We start from the raw sequence: 23,306 nt of genomic DNA on the forward strand, positions 1-23,306 counted from the left end.
TCCTTGAAATACAGCCAGCTCTCCTGGACTCCTTTCCCCTTCATGTTAGTCCCCCAGGGGATCCTACCCATCCGTTCCCTGAGGGAGTCGAAGTCTGCTTTCCTGAAGTCCAGGGTCCGTATCCTGCTGCTTACCTTTCTTCCCTGTGTCAGGATCCTGAACTCAACCAACTCATGGTCACTGCCTCCCAGATTCCCATCCACTTTTGCTTCCCCTACTAATTCTTCCCGGTTTGTGAGCAGCAGGTCAAGAAAAGATCCCCCCAGTTTGCTCCTCTAGCACTTGCACCTGGAAATTGTCCCCTATGCTTTCCAAAAACTTCCTGGATTGTCTATGCACCGCTGTATTGCTCTCCCAGCAGATATCAGGAAAATTAAAGTCACCCATGAGAACCAGGGCGTGCGATCTAGTAGCTTCCGCGAGCTACCGGAAGAAAGCCTCATCCACCTCATCCCCCTGGTCCAGTGGTCTATAGCAGACTCCCACCACTACATCACTCTTGTTGCTCACACTTCTAAACTTAATCCAGAGACACTCAGGTTTTTCTGCAGTTTCGTACCGGAGCTCTGAGCAGTCATACTGCTCCCTTACATACAGTGCTACTCCCCCACCTTTTCTGCCCTGCCTGTCCTTCCTGAACAGTTTATAACCATCCATGAGCACACCTTCAATTGAGTCTTATAGTGCCAAGCATGTATAGCAAACAGAAGTCATCCCAATTCGCTTGTCAGGCTTCTAGAGATATTGGACAAGATCCTTAAGTGATCTTAAGCTTTGTTCAGTGCACCTGAGGCGGGGGGGCAGCACAGATGTCTTTCTCTCACCAATATGACCTTCAATCCTAGGGACAGTTGGAGGCTCTATCTTAGGGGCTTAGGCTTAGGGGCCATTCTGCAAACTTAGGATCAGTGGGCCATGGCATACTCCAGGCCTGCTGCCAACATGCCCTAGTACACCCACTATACTAGGGGGACAGGTTTGGATGACATAGAATTGGCTACACTGGCTCTGAACCATTCAGGAATTCCCCTCCATAAGGGGAATTCTCAGCTGCCCATTTGCAGCACAAAGAAACCAGACAGGGAGCCAAGGATCTGGCCCCTTCAAAACTTTTCAAGGCATAATAGCTCCAAGCACCACAGCTCAAGCTTGACAACTTAATTTTTAGGGCTCTGTTATGGCTCTGACAAGGATATTCCTTAAACAAAAATCATTTAAGAAATACCACTTGATGTTCAAGCTTTTCTCTGACTGTGCCTGAGTTTATTCAGTGAAAACTGTCTTTGCAGCTAAAAGGCAAGAAGAAAAATCAGGACAGGAATAATCACATTTCCTATTATAGTCACAGCTTTGAACCTCAATTTTAAGCGAGTTCAACTGTGACTAGGGTCTCAGTGGGGGCCAGATGTGGTCACTCAATTAGGGTGAACTGCAAAGAATGAGGCTGACAATCCCCAGAAAGCTGGTGGATATTCCAGTACTTAGATTTACCAGCTTCTTTATCACCTTACTTGTTACTCAGAAGTCCAAACAACACAATTCCCTTAAAGTGATCCAGCCTCAGGCTTCCATCCAGGTACCTAAGTCAAATGAAATAAGATTTTCAGGAATCTTCATCATATCATATAAAAGAAAAGGTTCTACCAATCCCAAAGGATCAGACGCATTACCTCCCAGGTTATTGAATATTTCAGATCTTATCCAAACACACGCTACAGCCAATTCTTAACAACTAAAACTAAAATTTATTAAAAAACGAGAGAGAGAGTATGGTTAAAAGATCAATACAGATACAGACATGAGTTCAATTCACTGAGGTTCAGATTCATAGCAGAGATGGTGAGCTTTGTAGTTGTGAAGAGTTCTTTCAGAATTCAGTTCATAGGTTATAGTCCAATGTCCAAATATCATATACAGGGCATACCAGCATAACTGGGACCTCAGTCTTGTGACTCAAACTTCTCCTTGATGAAGCCTAAGCAGATCTGAGCTAACAGAATCCGGAGCTAAGGATCTTTTATACAATTTTATGTCCTCTTTGACAAGTTGGGAGTTCCTCCAGGAACAAAAGGTGATTAGGATGACTTTGAAGGAGGTCCATCACTGGTACTTAGCTATACCAATTAACATAAGGCAATTTGTTTGTTCCTCCACCATTCACAGATTATTTGCTATACATTTCAAAGAGAGATGAATACAGAGATTCCCTGTGTTTACAATTCATTTAAATGCTAGGATGTTCTTTTGATCTTTGAATTATCAGAATACAGCATAGACAGGAATTGTTGATTACATTGTCGACCCTACTCATACATATGTAAATACACAAACACAAACATTATCTCCCCACATGTCTTTTGAGGGTTATTTATTTTACAGGATATTTAACCCTTTCTAGCCATGTGTCACATCAAGATATATTTTTTTTGGTGCTCATAGCTTTATTTTAACCTAACTTGAATTAACATATTTTATTGTCAGACAGTGCCCATTGATCCAGGAATTTCAGATGAAGAAGAAGAATTTTATTTACAAATCACCTCCCTCAGAAGTGCTCAGAGTGCTAAGCAACAATTTCTGATTCATTAATTAAACATCCTGACCTCAACAAAATTGCAGGAAAAGTGGGTTAACAAATAAAATAATAAAAGAGAAACAGCAGAAGTAATTTAAAAAACACCGTGGGGAAAAAGTATGTTTTTAAGGGTATTTTTTAAGTGGGAAGAGTTAAATGAACCAAATTTCAGGAGGGAACAAATTCCACACCATTAGGCCCACCACAGAAAAAGCTTGATCACCTCCCAACTTCAGGCACAATGACAGAACCCCTAAACACCAGATGGCATGTGAACGCACGAGGAGGAGGTCTTGAATATAACTACAGCCAGCCCCATTCAGAGCTTTATAGACGAGTAACACTAATTTAAACTGAACTTGTCCCTTGACAGGCAGCCAACATAAAGAATGCAGTACAGGCTGAATATGATCACAATAGCTCAATCCCATGAACAATTGTGTTGCTGCATTATAGCAAGCAACGGATCAGCCTCATCAATAACCCAGCAAAGAGGGAATTAAATAATCAAGCCTCAAGATCACAAGGACAGGAATTGCCATTGCTAGGTTGGCGCGAGATAAATAAGGACACAACCTACGCAAATTGCATAGCTGTAAACCACATTTCCAAACCACGTCTGGCTTTCCATGGACACAGCATGGTCAAAAATAATGCCAAAGTTTTTAACCTGACTCACAATCTCTGAATGAGGCCCTCAAATCAAAAGAGACACAGAGGAGGAGCCACTCATCTCTGTCTTCTAAGGGTTGAGGGCAAGATAGCTCTGATGCATCCAACTAATCATAGAATCTCAGGGTTGGAAGGGACCTCATGAGGTCATCTAGTCCAACCCCCTACTCAAAGCAGGACCAATCCCCAATTTTTGCCCCAGATCCCTAAATAGCCCCCTCAAGGATTGAACTCACAACGCTGGGTTTAGCAGGCCAATGCTCAAACCACTGAGCTATCCTTCCCCCAAGCATTCCTCATTCAATGAGGAAGCATTCCTTCATTCAAGCATTCCTCCATACCTGAGATTAAACTCGCAGAGTCCATGATACAAGATCTATATAATGAAGCATTATCTGCATACTGATAGTGCTCTACCTCATGCTTCACCATGATCTCCCAAGTAGCTGCATACACACAGTAAAAAACATTGGTGACAAAAGCAACCCCTGAGGAAAGTCCTATTTCAAATCCAAACTTGTCCCACACATCTCTGTCCCCTATCCGGCTTCCTCAGCCAGGTGCTCTCAAACCAGACCTACAGGACAATTAATGCACACAGGGCTTTGGAGTGGAGCCTGTGGAGCAGCTCCGGAGCAGTGGAGCTGCAGGTTTTTGCCTGGAGCTGGAGTGGAGCCAGAGCACAGCTTCAGAGCCCTGAATGCGTATGCATATAAGAGAGGGAGCTGGCTACAGGATAAACTTAATTCACTCCTTGATACAGAGACTCACACATTCACTCTCTCAGCTCAGGTTTAATTCTGATAGTTTTGCCATTGACTTTATTGGGAGCAGAATTGAGCCCCAAGTGAGGAAGAAACTGCAACTCAGAGTCAAATTTTGGTTATTCTTGGTTCTGTATATTCAACTTTAAAATAACTGTTGAACAAAAGGAATTCTTTAAAAGCCATTGATTTTCTTCCCCATTAATATCCATGGAATTTGAATTTATTTCATCTTGATTTTGACTATTTCCTGCTTATTAATAGCAAAATGAAAGGGCACCATGAAATAAGATTTATCTTTTATTTGTTTTTGTAAAATATTATTATTTATTAAAAAACATTTTCTATTGTAGTTAATTAATGAGTTAATTCTCATGTTCTGAAAAATCCCTGATGTTTCTCTGAATTCATGTAATACAAAGAGAAGAACAATATCTATTACTTATTCTCTCCCATCATACATTAATTATGCAGATTAGCACAAGCCATTTTCAGCTCTATATTTTCACCAACAGGTGGAGCTAAGAATTCTGAATTTATTACAATATCAGTTAGAAAGTTATATTGTCAAGCAAGTTAAAAAAGCTTTTTAACTGAAAACTTTTAAGGGAAAGATATTTCACAGGTTAGCTGCAAAAATGTCATGTAGAGGAGGGAATTTATGATAAGATCAAACGAGGATGTGCTGAATCTGAAGTAAATTGAAATCCAGTGCTTAGACATCTCTGTGATAGGCACTTTAGAAATATCATAGATTAGATGGATAGCATATGCTAAGAGAATTTTTTCCTTTATTAACTAAGGGCTTGCCTACACTACCCGCCAGATCTGCGGGCAGCAATCGATCCAGCGGGGTTAGATTTATCGCTTCTAGTATAGACATGATAAATCGACCACTGAGCGCTCTCCCGTTGACTCTGGTACTCCACCAGAATGAGAAGTGCAAGCAGAGTCGATGGGAGAGCATCGCGGTAAGTATATCGACTTCAGCTACACTAATAACGTAGCTGAAGTTGCGTATCTTAGATTGACCCCGCGCGGTACTGTAGACAAGTCCTGAGTCTTAATGACATTTCCTTGATACTATCCCAGAAGTGACAGTTAATTTAACACAACACTGTAAGTACAAAATAAGATCTAAACAAGAATGAAAGACAGATTCCAGAAGTCTACAATTCTTACACATAAGGTAAGTTGATAAAGATTCTGTAAGTTTTTGTATACACATAAGGTTCTGTTCCAGAGTATAAATTGTGTTAAGACTAGAGAAATGGTAAAACTCTAGGGCTAAATTCTGCTCTGAGATATGCCGATGCAACTCCCATTGACTTCTTATAATGTTACTAGACAACTTCCAAAGCACTGACAGAAAACTTCAGTATAAGGTACTTCAAATTTGATACTCCATTAGTCTCTAGTCTGCTTAAAAATTAACGTACCCTCTGTTTAGGTATCAAATGAAGATGTATATACCAAAAAAACATTAAATTCTAGTGACATTTCATATATAAAAAAACAGCAGCCGTTTACTTGCTAAGATTCTGTGTTCTGCATGCTTTATAAATGAAGTAAAATAATGTTTGAGAAAGAAAGCATGAATAACTACACTTACTGTATTTCATGTGTCAAAGTACTATCTCACCACTTATGGAGCCCAGAGGAGCAAATTACTGATATTCCTCCCTGGGGGAAACCAGCCATCAGATTTATACTTTCTTGTTCACAGAAAATGGATCTTTGGCAAGGGGTGGAGGGTTTTGTGGTTTTAGCAAGTAATGAGATTTAGCTAGCAGTGCTGAAAAAAATATAGCGAGCCAAATCCTCAGCCTGAGCAACTAAGCGTAGCTCCATTGATGTTCAATTGCTGTCAATGGAGCTATTACACCAGCTGAGGATCTAGAAAGCAAGACAAAGTGGAAAATCACAATTGGCCATACTTCAGAATCACTGTCACATACCAGCTATACTTTTTTAGTGGATATTGGATTCATAGGCAACAAGACTGAGTAAAGTGTGTTCCATAATTTTAAAATCCTATACAATTGTCAGGGCAAAGACTAAGGGCCCAAACTGCAATCTTTATTCATGCAGGTAGGCCTTATTCTCATGAGAGTTATCCCATTTACTTCAATGGGGCAACTTGCATAAGTAAGGGTTGAAGGATCAGGCCCTGAGAAAGTAGTCTCCTCCTCCACCATCACATTCTTGAAAATCCAACTATTTGAACTTCTCCAGAGAGGTGAGAGCAACATAAATCCAGGCTCCCTCTGCTCAGGAACTAAGCCAACATTTAAAGAATTTTAATCTATTTTATGTATATTATCGGTTGGCTTCTAGCTGGATCAATTGGCTTAATGATAACAGAACCATATCAGGAGGAACAAACAACCTCTACGTTGGTCGAGTTTCATTCACTAAGGTCCTGGAAGAGCTGGACAGCTGCACTAAGATAGATCCACACCACTGGTGCCTGAAAAGCGAAGGTGGGAATGCATGCACACTCTGGGACCATTTTTGGTTAAAAAAAAAAAAAAAGTAACACCTGCTGACAGGACAGGCTGCCAGCTTCCTTCAAATGAGCAGCTGTCAAACCTCTGTTCAGAGAATCATCTCTTGATCTGGGCAGTCTTGCCACTTACCATGCTCCCTCTAGCTTTCAATTTTGGGGGAAGGTGATTGAGAAGGCTAACACACTCTGGGGTTATCTAGAAACAATCCGTCTTTCAGGCTGGGCATGGCTGAGAGATTGCACTGGTTTCAACAGTGAATATCTCCTTCTGGGGGTGGAGAGTTGGTAATACATGCAGTCAGGAGCTTTCAATACTGTTGACCTATGAACAATATCCTAGCAGTGTAAACAGAATCTTGCTTCAGCTGTTCTTTCTTTTCTGAGAATATGAATATGAATAATTGCCCAACACACCTGAGAAGGTATGTTGGGCAATTATTCATACACCCAAGAGTCCTCTGATGCAGGGTGTGCCAGGGCTCTATTATGTCACTCTCTCATTCACTGTATAGTACAGAGGGATAGCTAAGGAATATAGAGTTGGTTTGGACTGACATGTTGATGATGTTCAGTCCTGGGAATAATTTCTCTGCTTTTTCAGGGTTTGTCTGAGACAAGGTCTCAGATGAAAGTGAGCCAGCTGAGGTTTCTTCCAAACATAACAGAGGTGATGTTGGGAGCTAGTTGGAAACATCTACAGTTCCAGATGGAATATATACCATCTTTCAAAAAAGTTTAGTCTGAACCCTGGGCTGTTCATATACTCTTAGGTTGGAACTGTGGACAGCAGCACCTTTTCCCATCTGCTTTTTGTCAGGTTTCAACCATTTCTTTCTGATGCAGAGGTCAGCACAACTATCCATGAGTTTTTAACCTCCATATTGGATTAATTCAACATGAGGCTGCCTCCGAAAGCCACTCCAGAACTTCAGTTAGCGCAGAGTGGGGTAGATTGATTTCTAGTGGTGCTAGATGTTCACCTGTGCAGTTCCTCATGGCTCAGTTCTCAGTTGTCTTCCTTATCTTTTTTAATCACCTACATTAAGTTTGAGGAAATTTTCCAGAGGTCAACAGGACATATCTCTCTTTTTCCTCAGATGCAAGCAGCACCATCTTCCAGCTATCCCTCCGCTTAATGAAAGACAGGTGGCTGAAGACGAACCTAGAGAAGACAGCGGTGATGTCTGTAGGAAGAGGGAAACATTTTGAAAATATAGCAACCACCATCGCATCATCCTCCATCAAAGTTGTCTGCTCTGAGACTGTCAAGTTAGTCATCAACCTTGCGGTCCCCCATGCATTCATCACTGGTGTGGGATGCTCAGATAGCAATGGCCTTAGATAACCAGCTAAGAGACTTGCCACATCTTATCAGACAGACCTGGTGATAATGATCCATGCACCTTTGTGATCTCCTGGCTTGTTTACTGCAACCCACTGTATGTAGGAATGAGCATTCCAAAATTTAAAAAAATACTTCAGTGAGTCCTGGGTTTGACAAGACACAAGAGGAAAGAAGAGAGAGGATCTTAAAGGTGTCAGATATACAGTAGTATTTTTGCTGATGTTCTCAGGATACAAAGGCAGCTGGTCAGTCACAGACAGATGCTCTGGCCTGACAGGTCAGCTACAACAGCTGCTGCTCTGGACCCTGGTCTGGGATGTCATCTGGTTGGGCTTTGTCAGGTCACTCTCTTTTACTGGTCTTTCTCTGACTGGGCAGAACTGAAATGGCCAACCCATCCCATTGTGCTTGTGCTGCATGATTAAATTGGTCTCAGGATCAAGTGAAAACAAAGCTGAGTCTCTGAGTACGATGAATGTTCTCCGAATAGGGGTGGTGATGGAGTAGCAAAACTATTCTACTGACACAGAATTATAATGCAATTTAATTTCCCTCTTTACATTTACTGAAGAGAAATTTTCTAACTTGTCTTCTACACTCAAATTTCTCTTCTGTGTAGATTCACTCATATTCCCTACTGGAGTGCTGGTAACCGAAGTATTTCTTGAGCTTTGCAAGTATTATGAACTGACAATACAGTTTGTTGCAATTATATGAATGGGGAAAAAAGAGCCACGAGTCATCTGAAGTTTGGGCATAGTGAGGTTTTGTTTTATTTCACTGTTGTTCTGCTGCTAATATGGTATTAGATCTTAAACATGATTCTCTTTACTCACATACAGTTAACAATTTTCGGTAGTTTCAACATGCCATGTAGATGACATTGTACAGAATTATCAAGAGAGCTATGTTTGTATTTAAAATAAGAGAACCAGAATTAAATAAGCGAAGCAACTAATCCCAGTAAGGGTGTGATATTTGAAAGTCATTACATTATCTTCAGCTCTGCATTAAGTTTCTTTGTATTGCACTATGAATGATATTGTTTTTCACTTTGAGATCAGATTAAAAGAACTACATACATGCTAGTTATGATTTACTGAAGCCAATTAAAATATTAATCTGCAATTCTATAAAGCAAATACTATGCAGATATACTTTCTATAAAATTATTTGAAACAAAAATGGAAAACTGAAAAATTACAGCTGGGATTTTCAAAGGTGCCTTAAGGAGGTAGGCACCCATTTCCTACTGAAATTCCCTATTTGACTATGGTACGTTTAGATGGCCTGTCACCACTGTATCACGGTCCTTCCATGGAGAGACCATTCCATGCTGCTAAGTAGAATTGAGATTTGTTTTTGCCTTTACTTTTAAACTGCAGTAATTATTCTAACTCATAGTGACATTTGGAAAGTTGTGCACAGCTTTAGGTATATGTTGCAGCAGGCTAACTAGACTATTAAACTGTATTTACTGCTAATTTAATTGACTATATGTGTACTGTAGGTGATTTGCACTACAGAGAAATAATTTCATTTCAACCTAAGCCATTTATGTCATGTTATTTCTGATCCCAATTCATTTGAAGTCACTATAAAATCAAGAGAGCATTAGATACACAATGCTTGTTGGGTTACTGATAAGCACAGCGTTGGGATATTGAAGCCATCTTAATAATAGCTCTGTGTCTAGCTCCACAGTATGAGGTATGTAAAAAATTAGGTAAAAAGACCAAGAAGCAAAGTTAACTATTATAACAGCAAATAATTGGGTAAGAATGAAAGGACAAAGGTTGTGATTTCCATGTGGGGTCTTTAAAAGAGGAAAAAAGCTCTAAGAAGAAATACAAAGGGTGAAATTCTGGCCCCATTGAAGTCAGTGGAAGTTTTGTCATTGACTGCAGTGGAGCCAAGATTTTCCCAAAAGCCAATAAACCACTTATATAATGGTGTTTATTTATAAAATACATCAATTGTTCCGACTTGGTTAAAATCTCACCTGAAATATAACCTACATTCTACTGAAATTTCAGTCACTAAAGCTCATTTTTAATAGAATCCTTCAATATAGCATCACTGGTAATCTCACTTCAGGGACCCCCCCCAGAACTCAGCTAGTATGGAGATTTAATCCTTTCAGACAAACAGGTATTGTTTTTCCTGTTCCCAGTTTAGAGCTTCAGTATATTAATGGATGTTCATCAATATCTTTTCAGTATTCAGGAATACTGACTATTTGAAGCAATCCTCCATCAAAGATTGGAAGGCCAGGAGACCTGGGAAAATGCTGCTCTCCCCCCACACTGGACCAAACCATTCAGGATAATTACAGTTTTGCTAGGATTTATTCTCAGCCAGTTCCGAGTTAACGCGACTTGGATCCTGGTGATAATGTTCTTTGGGAGTCAAGAGAGAGATACCGTTGCATACAATGAGAAGTCATATCTCTCCAAAGGCAGCACATAGTTGCTGAAGAGAGTAGGGAGGCTTGGGCTCTTAGTCAGGGGCTAGACTTAGTCAGGGGCTAGACTGTGAGGAACAGGCCAAGAAGAGAATCAGTACTTGATTCATTTCTAATGCTTTCTGTGTTGTGTTGTTACAAAAATGCCAGTGACTTCCATTTAACAAGAAAGTTTCAGGACAATTTCAGTTCCTGCTGTGTATTGACAAACAGTCCTGCCAAGCAAAAGATGAAACATGGATCTTTCATAAACATTTTTAATCCTCTCTTTACCCTAATAAACAACTTCCCAAGTAAATAGCACAAGGGAGTTCCAAAATTTTAGTTTCTAAGGAGGAAATTTTATATCAAAAATATTTACCATACTTAGCCTGCAGGTTGGAAGACATGGGATATAGAAACTATTGTATTACTCCGGAGTGCAGTGAATGTTTGTTACTGCCTCTGCTGTCACTGTAAGTCTCTATGTATGTCTTTATGTGCCACATGGTAAGGAGTTTACTCTACGGTGATTACCTTTGGAGAGGGGAAACCTAGACCACGGACTGGAAGTAACTGTAATAATGATCCTGCTTGGCAGAAAGCCTGAAGCCATGTATTGTATCTCTACAGGCTCCAGTCCTCCACCACAGATGTCATAGTAGTTTGTCAATACAGACAGAGAAGGAAGTACTAGGCTATAAAAAGGGAGTAAGTCTGAGAAGAGAATGTATAAATAAATATAACATTAAATCAGTTGTACATGGGTGCAGGCCAGTTCTTGGCATCTGGTTGCAAAGTGAGTGAAGATTTACTTATTTTTCCTAGTTATATTTCCCATACAATTATTGCTCACACCAGCAACTGCTTCACTGTATCCTGTAGATCAGTAGTTTCCAAACTGTTCAGCCTAAGAGTCAATGATATTATGTTTAAAAGGTCAAGAGGCTACACTCACTACTTTCTGTGCCCCATTCCATTCCTTTGTGCTACTCAAGTGTGCAAAGAGAAGAAAACACCTTCAAGTACCCTGCTGGGGATTAGGGTGACCAGATGTCCCGATTTTATAGGGACAGTCCTGATATTTGGGGCTTTTTTTTTTTTTTATTATGGGCTCCTATAACCCCCCACCCCGTCCCGATTTTTCACACTCACTACCTGGTCACCCTACTGGGGATTCCTCTTGTGTGTGGAGTGTTCAACAGGCACAAAGTCAGTGTAGATGGCGCTCATGTCTTCCTCCCCACAGCTCGAGGTACAACGGCCATGTTGGGTGCAGAGGGAGATATCGAGATATGAAAGAGGAGTGGCTGGAGCATGCTATTATCCCTAGCTGCTGTTTGGTACCTAGATGTGCTGAGATTTCAAGAAGGAACCAAGCAGAGTACTTCTGGGGTTGATGAAATAGTGTCTGCCTGCTACAAATCACTGTTCATCTGTGTCATCAGAACTGCTGATCATTAAGCAGCATATGGTTTGGGTTGTGTCTGTAGAGGGGAAGATGATTAGAGTGCAGAATGGGACATCTGAGTGAGTCTAAGACAAAGTATATAAGCAAACTTTAAAAGGGTAAAAAAGGCAGGGGCAGCAAGAGAGAATCAGGGGAAAACATACAAGATACCAAACTAAACAAGGGAAAAATATGGCAACAGCATCTCCTTTTGCTATGCGTTTCTCTAATTCTTTGCAAAGCCCAGCACCTCTTCACCTCTCGAGTTACTATTTTGCCCTAAGTACATGAATGAAAAGAGCAGCAGGGTCAGTATGGAAGGTAAATATTCAATTGCTAGTGCTGCTAATAGTGCTATTCATTTCAGACATAACATGGTCTATTCTCCTATGGATATGTGAGAAACTTATTTGCTAACGCCAATTAGAACTATTACAATAATTCTCTGTTTAAACCCATTTTCAGTTAAAAAAAGGTTAATCTATATTATGCAATATCAATTTCTATTTATTTTTTTAAATAATCAGTTAATTGAAAAGATGAACCAGTGAGATCACAAAAGTAGAACAAATACTGATAGAGTCAAATATTTGAAGTCATACAATGCAAAGTGAGGACAAAAGATGTTAAAATTAGGCATGAAAATGGGAAAAACTAAACACTGTAGAATAATCCTTCCTCATGTTATTGTGTAAAATATATGCATCCTACACAAGACTGAGGGCCCAATCCTGAAAGGAGAGAGGCACACACTGCAAGATGCTCAACACTTCAGAGAATCAGTACCTTAAAAATTGGAACAAAATGTTCAAACTTGAGCGCATAAAGCTGGGCACCTACATCCGTATTTGGGCACATTAAAATGATCTGATTTTCAGAGCACTTCGCGGCTCCTGCTGGCTTCAATGAATGAAATATGATTGACCAGTATGAGACAAAAGTGTGGCAGCTCATTTCATTAACCTAGAGTTATAGCAAGAAAAGGAAAACAGGTGCTTAATATTTCTTGCAGACTACAGCCAGCTCCTGTATCGGCACATGGACCCTTCCATGGACACCTATATCCTTTCACCATAACTGTTGGCCAAGGTAAGAGACCAGTTTTATTAATTCATTCGGACAATGCTCCAAATTCTCCTGCCAAGCCTGTTACAGTGATATCAGTGCAAAGAATGGTGAAGAATTAAAACACATTTATTGGCACATCATCAGCAATGAAAGGAGTGCTGACAGATGGCAATGGAAACTGGGAAGATAAATAATGACCCAAGTTGTAATTTAGAAACAGCACAACTTAAAATATCATAGTACCCAGTGAAGCTTTGAAATCTGCAGGAACAAGCCATAACTGTATGAATGGTAGTAGGCGACCATCAGAGCTCCTATGCTTCAGAGTAGGATTAAGATTAGTAACCCCAGTATTATCTGCATTACTTTTTAAAGTCAAATTCTTCTCTCACACCAGTAGAATTCCTTAGTATCTCTACTGAAGCCAATATAATTATTTCTGATTTAGACTAGTGGAACTCAGCACAGAATTTGGTCCCAACATTTGTAATGTCAGTGCTTCACTCTCTTTCTGTCTTGTGTATGGGATGCTATTGCTCTGAAGCAATATCCCACAGTGGCAAAATTGTGAAATTCCTACTGTCTCTCTCCCGCATCCCCCTTTGGTAAAGCAGTTAATTTAATTGAACTTTAGGTGGGAAAATTCAACAGCTTGTCTCTCTCTCATTATTTGTGAAGTAGTTATTTTCTCTCATTTCTGTTCAGTGGAGACCAAAATTTCCTGAGCCATTCTTGTAAGGTTTTGGCCTAAAATATTTCAAGACTGACCATTCTCAGGAGATTCCTGCCATTTTGCCACATCTGAACTTTAACTAAAAAAAGGCTCCCTCTTCTTGCTTTGGATCCAGCTCAGAACGAAAAATCACAGGAACAATATTTTCTTCACTAACATGGCTAAATAGCCTAAGGATGATAGTGCCTGTACATGTACTAAAGTCGCCAGAGCTCAGGAACTCCAGTAGGATCACTAAAGACACTGATAAGTATGTTTCAATCCTAACACATTATCAATAGGAATAAACAGCATGCGTGCTGTGGCTCAATTGGATACAAACTCCTTTGGGTATCTCTGCAACTAGAACCTTCTACCAATGAGGAGCATCTCAATGCACCTGGTTATATAATTTTTAAAAAACAGCACACAAACACTCTTTAAGCCAGGTCAGATACAGAGATATGGATCTGAATTCTCTCTTCCCAGCACAGACCCAAACACGTAAAGATATTTAGTCCAGCTCAAAATTTAACCCTTTGAAGACTCTGGGCCAGAATCACTCAGCCTTGTATAAGACATCTCTGCTTCAGTGAAAGTCCAAGTCCAGGCACTGAAATGGGATTCATTCTAAGAGGAGGTAGCTGATGGTACAAACACCATCTGCCCTCTTCAGGGATTCTGCTGGGGAAAGCAACTTTCATTTTTGTTTGTTGCTCCACCGGGGTCCTAACTGTGGCTGCTATAGCAAGCCTGTGTTGAATCAATATACTGACTCAACCAGAATTCTTGTAGGGGTTGAGAGGTGGATGTGTGAGAACATATGCTAAAGTGAAATCACCACCTTCTTAACCAGGGAGCAGTATGTGCTCCTCATCACACCAGTCACGTCTGTTGGCCAGTGCAGGAGATGGGACCTGAACCCATTCCACCCACTTTGGGGTGCCTAGTATCAGTAGCACTAGCCCAAAAGTAACTATGGCTATCACCAAGTCAGGGACCCAAATGGAGAGAGAACAGTTTTCAACCATTTGCTCACTGTTGTGCATCCACTAAGGGCTAGACACAATGCAGCCCTAAATATGTAGCTTCATGGATTACTCTATATTTTAGAATTATACTATAAAATATGCTGGACATGGAATGTAGGTGAGATAAGGTTAAGTGATCTCATAAGAACGGCCATACTAGGTCAGACCAAAGGTCCATCTAGCCCAGTATCCTGTCTACTGACAGTGGCCAAATGCCAGGTGCCCCAGAGTGAACCTAACAGGTAATGATTTAGTGATCTCTCTCCTGCCATCCATCTCTACCCTCTGACACACAGAGGTTAGGGACACCATTCCTTACCCATCCTGGCTAATAGCCATTAATGGACTTAACCTCCATGAATTTATCCAGTTCTCTTTTAAACCCTGTTATAGTCCTACCCTTCACAACCTCCTCAGGCAAGGAGTTCCAAAGGTTGACTATGTACTGAGTGAAGAACTTCCTTTTAGTTGTTTTAAACCTGCTACCCATTACAAAGGTTACCCATTGCTGTTAAAACTTTATCTTTTACAATTCCTGCCATTTTATGATTTTAAGCATACAACCTTGACACTGAAGTAGTGTTTGCTTTAGTACCTATATCAATGGAGTAGGAGGAGTGGCCCAAACAAAGCTGAAGAAATTGTAGGGAACCAGAGAAGTCTTGTGATTTTTTTTTTGACACATTGGTTTAAAAAGTCACCTGATGAATAAAATTTAGGACATCTGCCTAGAGTCTTAGCCCGGGTGCTTATTTTATAAAATGTGTATATATAATACCTGTGTTCCTAAGCATCTAAGGAATGTTAGGATTCTGTGGGTTAACTTTGATCTTTGATCCATTACTCTCTCACTGAAACACACAGAACCACCACCTTAGGGACTCTCAGTGTTTGATTTGATTAAATGAATAAATATAAATAAAGCTGCTTTTCCTACACAGCAAAATTTGCAAAGCATTCTGGGAATTTTATTTTATTTTGCCAGTTTTAGCTTATGTGACATTTTTGCACTTCTTATTTTCACCTTTCACTAAGGGGGGCAAAACCCCCCAACTTTGGGACTGTCTATTTCAGTAAATTAAATGAAGATATTTAGGCATTGACCAAAAGTTCATGCTGTGCAACAGATGTTCCAGGGACTAAAAGCCAAAACCTTGAAACTCTTGTATTTCTAATGAGAGAACTGCTTTTTTTATTGCTATAATTGTGTTGCACAGCTAGATGCAGATAGAGATGATAAATGTGGAGATTTGTGTAACAGTCAGACACTGCACAGGTGTCCTTTATAAATGTCAGATATGGAAAGACTGCTCCTTGGAGACTGGAGTATTACAAAGCTGAATGTTCTACACATTCATCATTGAAACAGGCTGGATGCCATCAATCTAGGCGAAAGCAAAGCCAAGTATTCTCAGCTAGACTCCATAGCACATCTAGTAATCAGCTATCCTAAAATGGAAAGCAGAACGTTTGTTTTAAAATTATCATAGGAAGTGGAATCTCACAAACATTCAAACTCTTCTGAGTCAGAATCTCATTCTTTTTCCTCAAGGTTTCCATAGAAAAAGGTAAAGAAATTATTTCAGGAGGAAAAAATGCTGTAGTTTTCTCAAAGGAAGACATAGTTTACAGTCTCCTTGTGTGTTATTAAGGTCAGCAGTGGGTATATCTGCTTGTGTTGATGACATTAAAACTTTTTTTAATAAAAAGAACACTACCAACTGAATTTATGAACTCAAAATCAACACAGCCACACCCAGTAAGGCCAAAATCCTGCTGGCCTTACTCATGAATTGTCCCAGGGCCTTCAGGAGGACTATCGTATGTGTAACACTGACAGACCGTGGTCATCAGCGGGTGGGATCGAACCTGGAACCTCTGGAGCTAAATGTATGAGCCTCTACTGCATAAGCTAAAAGCCACATGGCCCTGAGCTAACACTGCAGAGCGGACTCATTACTCTCTAAGGGGTCTTGGTGCCACTAGAGGGGACAGAACACCACACCCAGGAGGTTTGAGAGTTACATAAGCATGCAGGGTTTGGTATTCTTTCTAATACAAATGACTTTATACTTTTTACACAAGCTTGGTTTATAAATAAGACGCCCTAAAATAGCAGCTCTCTTTTACTGGGACAGGTATTTAAACCTCTCATACTCTTATTAGAAGTAGCCGACGCTCTTGCCTGTTTCAGTTTAAGGACAGCATACTTCACAACAACTATTCACTGAGCCACTTTTACACTTTATATTAAAGAAGAAAAAAATTTGGTTTATATATTTTTCTGCTTCCTATCTGTTGCCTTCTCTCAACATTAAACTAGTAGCCTAACCACCTTTGAAGCTAATGCTAAAGCTTCACCAAGATATAAGACATGAACGAATAATCTTTTGCATGGTCTGGGCAAACAGAAGTAATAATTTATTTCCCATTGGAGCAGGTCGGAGGCAAGGAATGAGGAATAGGTGGGGCCTTAGCTCTGCCCCTTATCACAATGGCTAGTGCTGGTGAACCTGTGCAGGGGGGCAGCATGGGTTGTATTAATTTGCAGCAGCTGCAGACCAAACAACAAAATTACTACTCTGTAGTGTAAAGGAGAGAATTGTGGCTCCTTCAGCATTGTTGCACGACCCCCTACTACGAGCTGGATCTTATGACACAAGCTAGCCCTTAGTATGTCTTGAATTATCAAGACTTCTACTTTAATACATACATCTGTAACCACTCTTGTAAATATTAGCAATTACACTGTGCACATGTTCCAAAGCATGACATCTTCTGGGAGAAGAGAGGCCTCCAAATATAGAAGGCATATGCCTCATAAATTCTTAATAAGAGGGTCTGCATTTACACCATATTTGTTCTAGAATTAAGTAAACTAATAATCTCCATACAAGTGTTTATCGCTGTAAGTATATAGCGCCTAAGCTATGTAACAAACTCTGTATGAAACTCCCAACTTTTGTCAAACCCTGATTAGAAACACACGTTTGTTGGTGTACATTTCCACAACCACACAATCAAAAATCCCATCCTTTACCTGACCACACATGTATCCAGAGTGGCTATTTCAAGACACACAGCAATGTGTACCATGTATCTAACTACAGAGTTTGGACTGTAAGACTGAAATGTGTCAGTGTTATGGTATGAATTTGCCTCTCAAAGAACAAAGATTTTGGTGCCTTTCCAGACATTTTATAGGAGTCAGCTCTATGCCAGGCCAACTAATTCAGCAGAAATCTCAAAGGGATTTTTAAAGAATTTTTCTTCATTTAAGATGACGGAAACTAGGTCCATACAGATCCACAGGAAGAGGAAAGTTCCCAAGGCAGTGTTACCCAACCTGTTGGGTTGACGGTCCTAGAATGGTAGCAGACTAGCCCCACGGTAGCTGACCCAAAGAGAGGAACAGTGGGTGTAGAGAAAGTTACATTACTTTGTATCCATCCAACTCCCCAAAGAAAATGTACGAATGTGGATAAAATGTTAGATAGATCTTTGAAAATCACCCTCCCTTCCCTCCCCACACTTGTGGCTGCTTCTAATGAGGATGGCAGCAAGGGCAGCTCATATGTACAAGGCTGAGGCTCTAACGGGAGTCTTTTAGCGCAAGCTTCTAAATTAGTTTCTGTTTAGACCACCCCAGCCACATTTCAAGAGTGCATACCACCAAGAGATGCTCCCTGCCCATATTGAGCCCTGTGAAGTTTTCTTCTAAATGGCAAGTAGGAGCTATCAAGGCAAGGGAAAGATATGCAGGAAAACAAAAGATAAGAAAAATAAAAAAGAGAAAAGACCATAGGAAAAAAGGGAAAGGATGGGAGAAAGGAAACAGGAAAACATGAGAATGTGCTGGTGTAGGGCATGAAAGAAACGAGATGGGAAAGGGGACAGCATCCATCCATCAATCCACTTCAAAAGGCACTCTAATGAAAAGGGTTAGGAGAAAAAAACTGTATGATTCCTTAAGGCGGTGGTTCCTATTTCTGATAGCTGCCTTTCATTCTATTGACTTCAATGAGGTTGTAGGGTTGTAAATAAGGTCAGTATTTAGGTTGGCAGATACAGGGTGGGATTTTTCAGAAATGTTCAACGTTGTTTTAGCTCTGCTCCCCTTGACTTATCTGGGAGAGTGAAACCTATGCAGAGTACTTCTGAAAAATCCCACCCATAGTGCTCAGTTCTGATCAAGGTTACACTAGTACAAATCAAGAATCACTCCATTCTTACACCAGTGTACGTGAGATCAGAACCAAACCCTTGAACTTTAACTCTGACTCTTACCAAATACACCAGGTATTCCATCAATTTCCATAGACCCTTAGGAGCAGAGCAGTTGTATTTAGAATAGCAGAAACATGTTTCATTAGATCAGACTGTCCTTCCGAAATAATTAATTTTGTATGCAAAAAGCATAGTATGAAGCACCGAGGTACAGCTATGTCAATAGTGAAAGAAGTTGACTGTCATCTTTTGGCAGGAGGGCATATTCGCTTACAGTGCATATCCCAATTTTATGGCCCTATTGTGTCCACCCTTACATTTCAGTAACAAAAGCACCTTTTAAAAAGCACCTATTTTCAGTAGGCACGTAGAAGATTTGATATGAAAGCTATTCATTTTATACCTTCTGGATTCAATACTACACAATGGCAAACCAAAAGAACGTCATCAGTAAATTGGTTCAGCTCTTGCAATATTACACAGAATATTAAAGAGTGATTTACAAGTCTTCCACAATGTGAAACCTACCTACCTCAGTCAAAAACAAAGATTTTTACATTCTCCTTGTAAGCGAGTGGACAGTCACCAGCAAGAGAAGCCAAATTGAGTCCCAGCTTCAGGTCTCTTCAAATTCTCTTCATTGGGGCTTGCTTTATTTTCAAAAATACGAATTCCAGACCAGAACACAGCAATTCAAACAGAGGCCTTTCCAGCTTCATCCAGCTAGGAGTAGAGAGCACATGCTCTCTTCCAGTAGTTCTCAAACTTTTGTACTGGCGACCCCTTTCACATAGCAAGCCTCTGAGTGCAACGACCCTTGTAAATTAAAAACGCTTTTTTATATATTTAACACCATTATAAAAGCTACAGGCAAAGCGGGGTTTGGGGAGGAGGCTGAGAGCTCGCAACCCCCCATGTAATAACCTCACGACCCCCAGTTTGAGAACCCCTGCTCTCTCCCCTATGACAACCTCCTCTACAGCTGCTTCCTCTTAACTTTAACCCAATCCAGATCAGCCATGTGATACGCAGGAACCCAGTAGCCTTTTTCATGCTGGGTGCCTTTACATCTTGTCTCATTTCTAATCAACAATTTGTCTCAGAACTTAATAATATGTATTTTTGTCTTTTTTCCCCTTAAAACAAAGTTATAAACTTGAATCAACTTCAGTTCAACTAAAGAAACAATATTAAGGATTATGACCACAGTATCATTCCCATCATTGTCCAATAAAAATGTGTCTGCCACATTTGGGAGTAACACAAAAGAACATAGATTAAGGATTCATTTAAATATACATTTATAATTATAACGATTTACTGTTTTATTTATCAAAGTGCCTGGCATTTTATCACATGCTTTTGAATATATTGAAATCAGATATGAAACAGGCATTTACGTTGTTTAAACAATATTTGCCGGATTACATGCTATTTGCAACAGCTTGTAATAGCATTATTTGTTTCGAATTTAATGTATTTATAATGTGTGTTGTTATAAGACGATATGTAATAAGTATGAAAGAGCATGGCACCATCTGGTAATCATTTAACAGCAATTAATAAGCCATTTATTAATGGAACTTTAAGTTAAGGTGTTACACAAATTTGTTCTTTAAATTTTTTTCAGTTTATTTAAATTGTGCCAAGGAAACAACTTTACAACATGTATGGGAATTATATAGCTGGAAAGCTTTAGTTATTGGCAAGTTACATCTCTAAAGCAATCCATACTGTATTAGGGATTAAGCTTTCCAATCATAGTGGGAGGCACATCTAGTAAAACACCATTTCTTCAGCCAGAGAAATCTTGGATCTTAAAGAGGAGCCCAATCCAGCACATCCTTACTTACTCAATGGGATTACAATGGGAGCCCATTCACAGAAAATGATGACAATCAGGGCTTCTGCCTGTGACTCTTGACCCCTGCCCTTCCTGACCTCTATTAACAGAGCTTGAGTGTCTGCAGCTCCTGAACCCCAACTCATGGGCTACTGCCACATCCACACTACCCCTTGACGGTTCTGCTAGTGGCTGAAAATTTAGAACACCTAAGGCCTTACACTCTGCCTAAGATACCACCCACAGGGACCTAATTGAGCCAGTACACTATTTAAGAAGGAGACACAAGTAGCTGTCTGTGAAACAAGGTGGATCTTGGTTTGCTGCTGCTAGAGACCCTGTCTGCTACCTGACTCCTGACCTCATCCTTGGTTCCTGACTTTGACTCTGCCCTCAGACTCTTTCCAGTTCCTGGAACATATTGCCCTGGTTTCTGACTGCTCTGGCCTAGGCTATGGGTCTTTGACTTCCAACCCAACACTCACTCTCGACTTTGGCTGCTGTTTCCTGACTGACCCAGTTCTGACTTTTGGCTCTGACACTTGGCTCCTGACATGCCAATTGGTCTTTGGTTCCTAAATACCAGGCCAGACAGCCCACATCCCAGTTGCTGGCATCGGTCTTCCACAGACCCCAACACAGGCTTTCAACACTCTTTGACTAGGGGAATCTATTATCACTCCAAAAATGGGGCACTAGGTGCAATCAATGTTAATCAATCTATTTGTCAACACTAGAGACCTCAAAAAAATTACCACCCAGCATCTGACCTCCCATTTCTAAGCAAGCTAATTAAGCAACTATTAAAAAAAAAAAAATCTCCAATACCATCTGCCAGTATCCTGGACTCCACATAGTCAGGCTTCTGTTAGAGACACTGTACTGATCCAGCATGTATTGATGGCCTCATGACTATAAATAAGGGAAGTAAGTCCATACTCACCCTACTGGACCTCTCTATGGTGACTGATGGTATCAAATGCCAAAGTAAGACCTGCCTAAGAAATTGATGAGTGAAAAGACATCCTTAAATGACTCAGGGCCTTCCTCATAGGCCATTGTCCCTCCACTACCAAAGCCCTCTTACTGTGGAAAACCACAAGGCTCAGTCCTCTCTCCTGTATTATTCAATGTAAATGTTGCCACTGAAACAATTATAATCAGATGTTAACAACAATTAGCTACAAATAAAATTAAAATGCTAATGGACACTTGGGCAAAGTAAGGTATAATGCTCAATATTTATTTTAGTCCCTTACCCAACCCATCCCCTAGGAGTGGCCATTCTGGCTAGCAGAGCATACAGGTGAAGATAACTACTTGGGCTTTGTTTCTCACATATCTGAAATCAGAGTCCCTCCAACAATTGAGCAAAGAGCCTCACTTACTATAAACGTGGCTGCATCCATGGAGATAGTATAGTGCCCTAAGCCAAAATCCAGGACCAACCAGAATGAAGTCTTCCCATAATGGGTATTCTTCTTTTCAGTCCCATTTACGGCAGCTTTGCAGCTTCTAAGTACAGACACAACGACAAGTAAAGGCAAAGATGAGGAAGGAAATGCTGTAATTCAAGGTCTTCTGTGTTTTTCAGAAGCCCAGAAGGTGAAGGCAAGCTCCATTTTATGGCTTCCTGTCATTTTATGGGCTCATTTTCAATTATATTGTTGTCCCTGTGCTGAATGGTAACAGATTTCAGGACCTTACAGGTTAGCTTTCTAGTGGAGAAAAAAAAATCAATGACATGAAGTCTGGATATGTTCTTGGGTATGCCACTTGTTTATTTTTCACTGTATGCCCCAGTCCTTAACCATAGGTAGTCACAAACAGCACACAGGCAATCCCCTCTTTCAGGCATCTCAGCCCAATTACCAATGTCCAGTTCCCAGGGAAAAACTCAGAGTTAAGAATTGATACTAGTTAGAGTGTAAGGCAAAAACTAACTTGCTTCTTGACAGAGCTCTACCAAAGAACTACATCACAAAAAGTAAAAGCAATAAAAGCATTTCTTCAAAGACTGAAGAGAGCTCACATACTAAGAAAAAAGAACTTGTGAGTCCTTATGGAACAGCACCATCTGTTGACTCCCATCATAAGAGTATTTATTCCAAGTGATGTAACAAATGTTAATGTTCTCCTGATGCCCTACCAAAGACCCATGTACTCCCCTTTCTGCCTTAAAAAGGCACGAAAAGGCTAGAGAGATACAGGGTTCAAATCTGCCCCCATCACCTTTGTACATCAAGCACTTTGCACAATTTTGGTGCTATACATCTAAAGATAATAATCTTCCCCTCCTGGAGGGAAGGACAATGATGGAATGAATAGGGAAGGAGGCTGGTCAACAAAAGTGAAAATACTGGGATCTGTATAGGAGAAAACAATGGACAGCTAGCCTTGAAACACCCTGCTACTGAGTCTTCCAGGTCCCATCGTGGGTTCATGATATTACTGTGTGGTGTACCTGCCTTACCTCCTTTCCCCAATGCATACACCACATCCATAGTATTGAAAAGCCATGGCAGGGAGAGGAATTTCTGCTACTAACAGTGCTTTAAGCACTCTATTTCCTGATTGGCTGGGAAGGTAAACTTGCTGTGCAGAGTAGCTCTTCCCTTCACTCCTTTCTGTGGCCATGCCTTCTAGCTGTGTCAGGGATGGTTGTGG

The 23,306-nt window shown here is 40.4% G+C and overlaps 1 long non-coding RNA gene across 1 annotated transcript in view; it reads right to left on the minus strand.

Annotated features, from left to right (window-relative positions):
- Positions 1 to 6,870: 6,870 nt before the first annotated feature.
- The window catches only part of LOC125635531 (uncharacterized), a 42,758-nt gene continuing 26,322 nt past the window's right edge, over positions 6,871 to 23,306 (minus strand). The window contains exon 3 of the long non-coding RNA XR_007356295.2: positions 6,871 to 7,704. This is a non-coding gene — a long non-coding RNA (uncharacterized LOC125635531). The remainder of the gene's footprint in view (positions 7,705 to 23,306) is intronic.

This window comes from Caretta caretta, chromosome 4 (genome assembly GCF_965140235.1).
Source record: "Caretta caretta isolate rCarCar2 chromosome 4, rCarCar1.hap1, whole genome shotgun sequence".
Classification (NCBI taxonomy): domain Eukaryota; kingdom Metazoa; phylum Chordata; order Testudines; family Cheloniidae; genus Caretta; species Caretta caretta.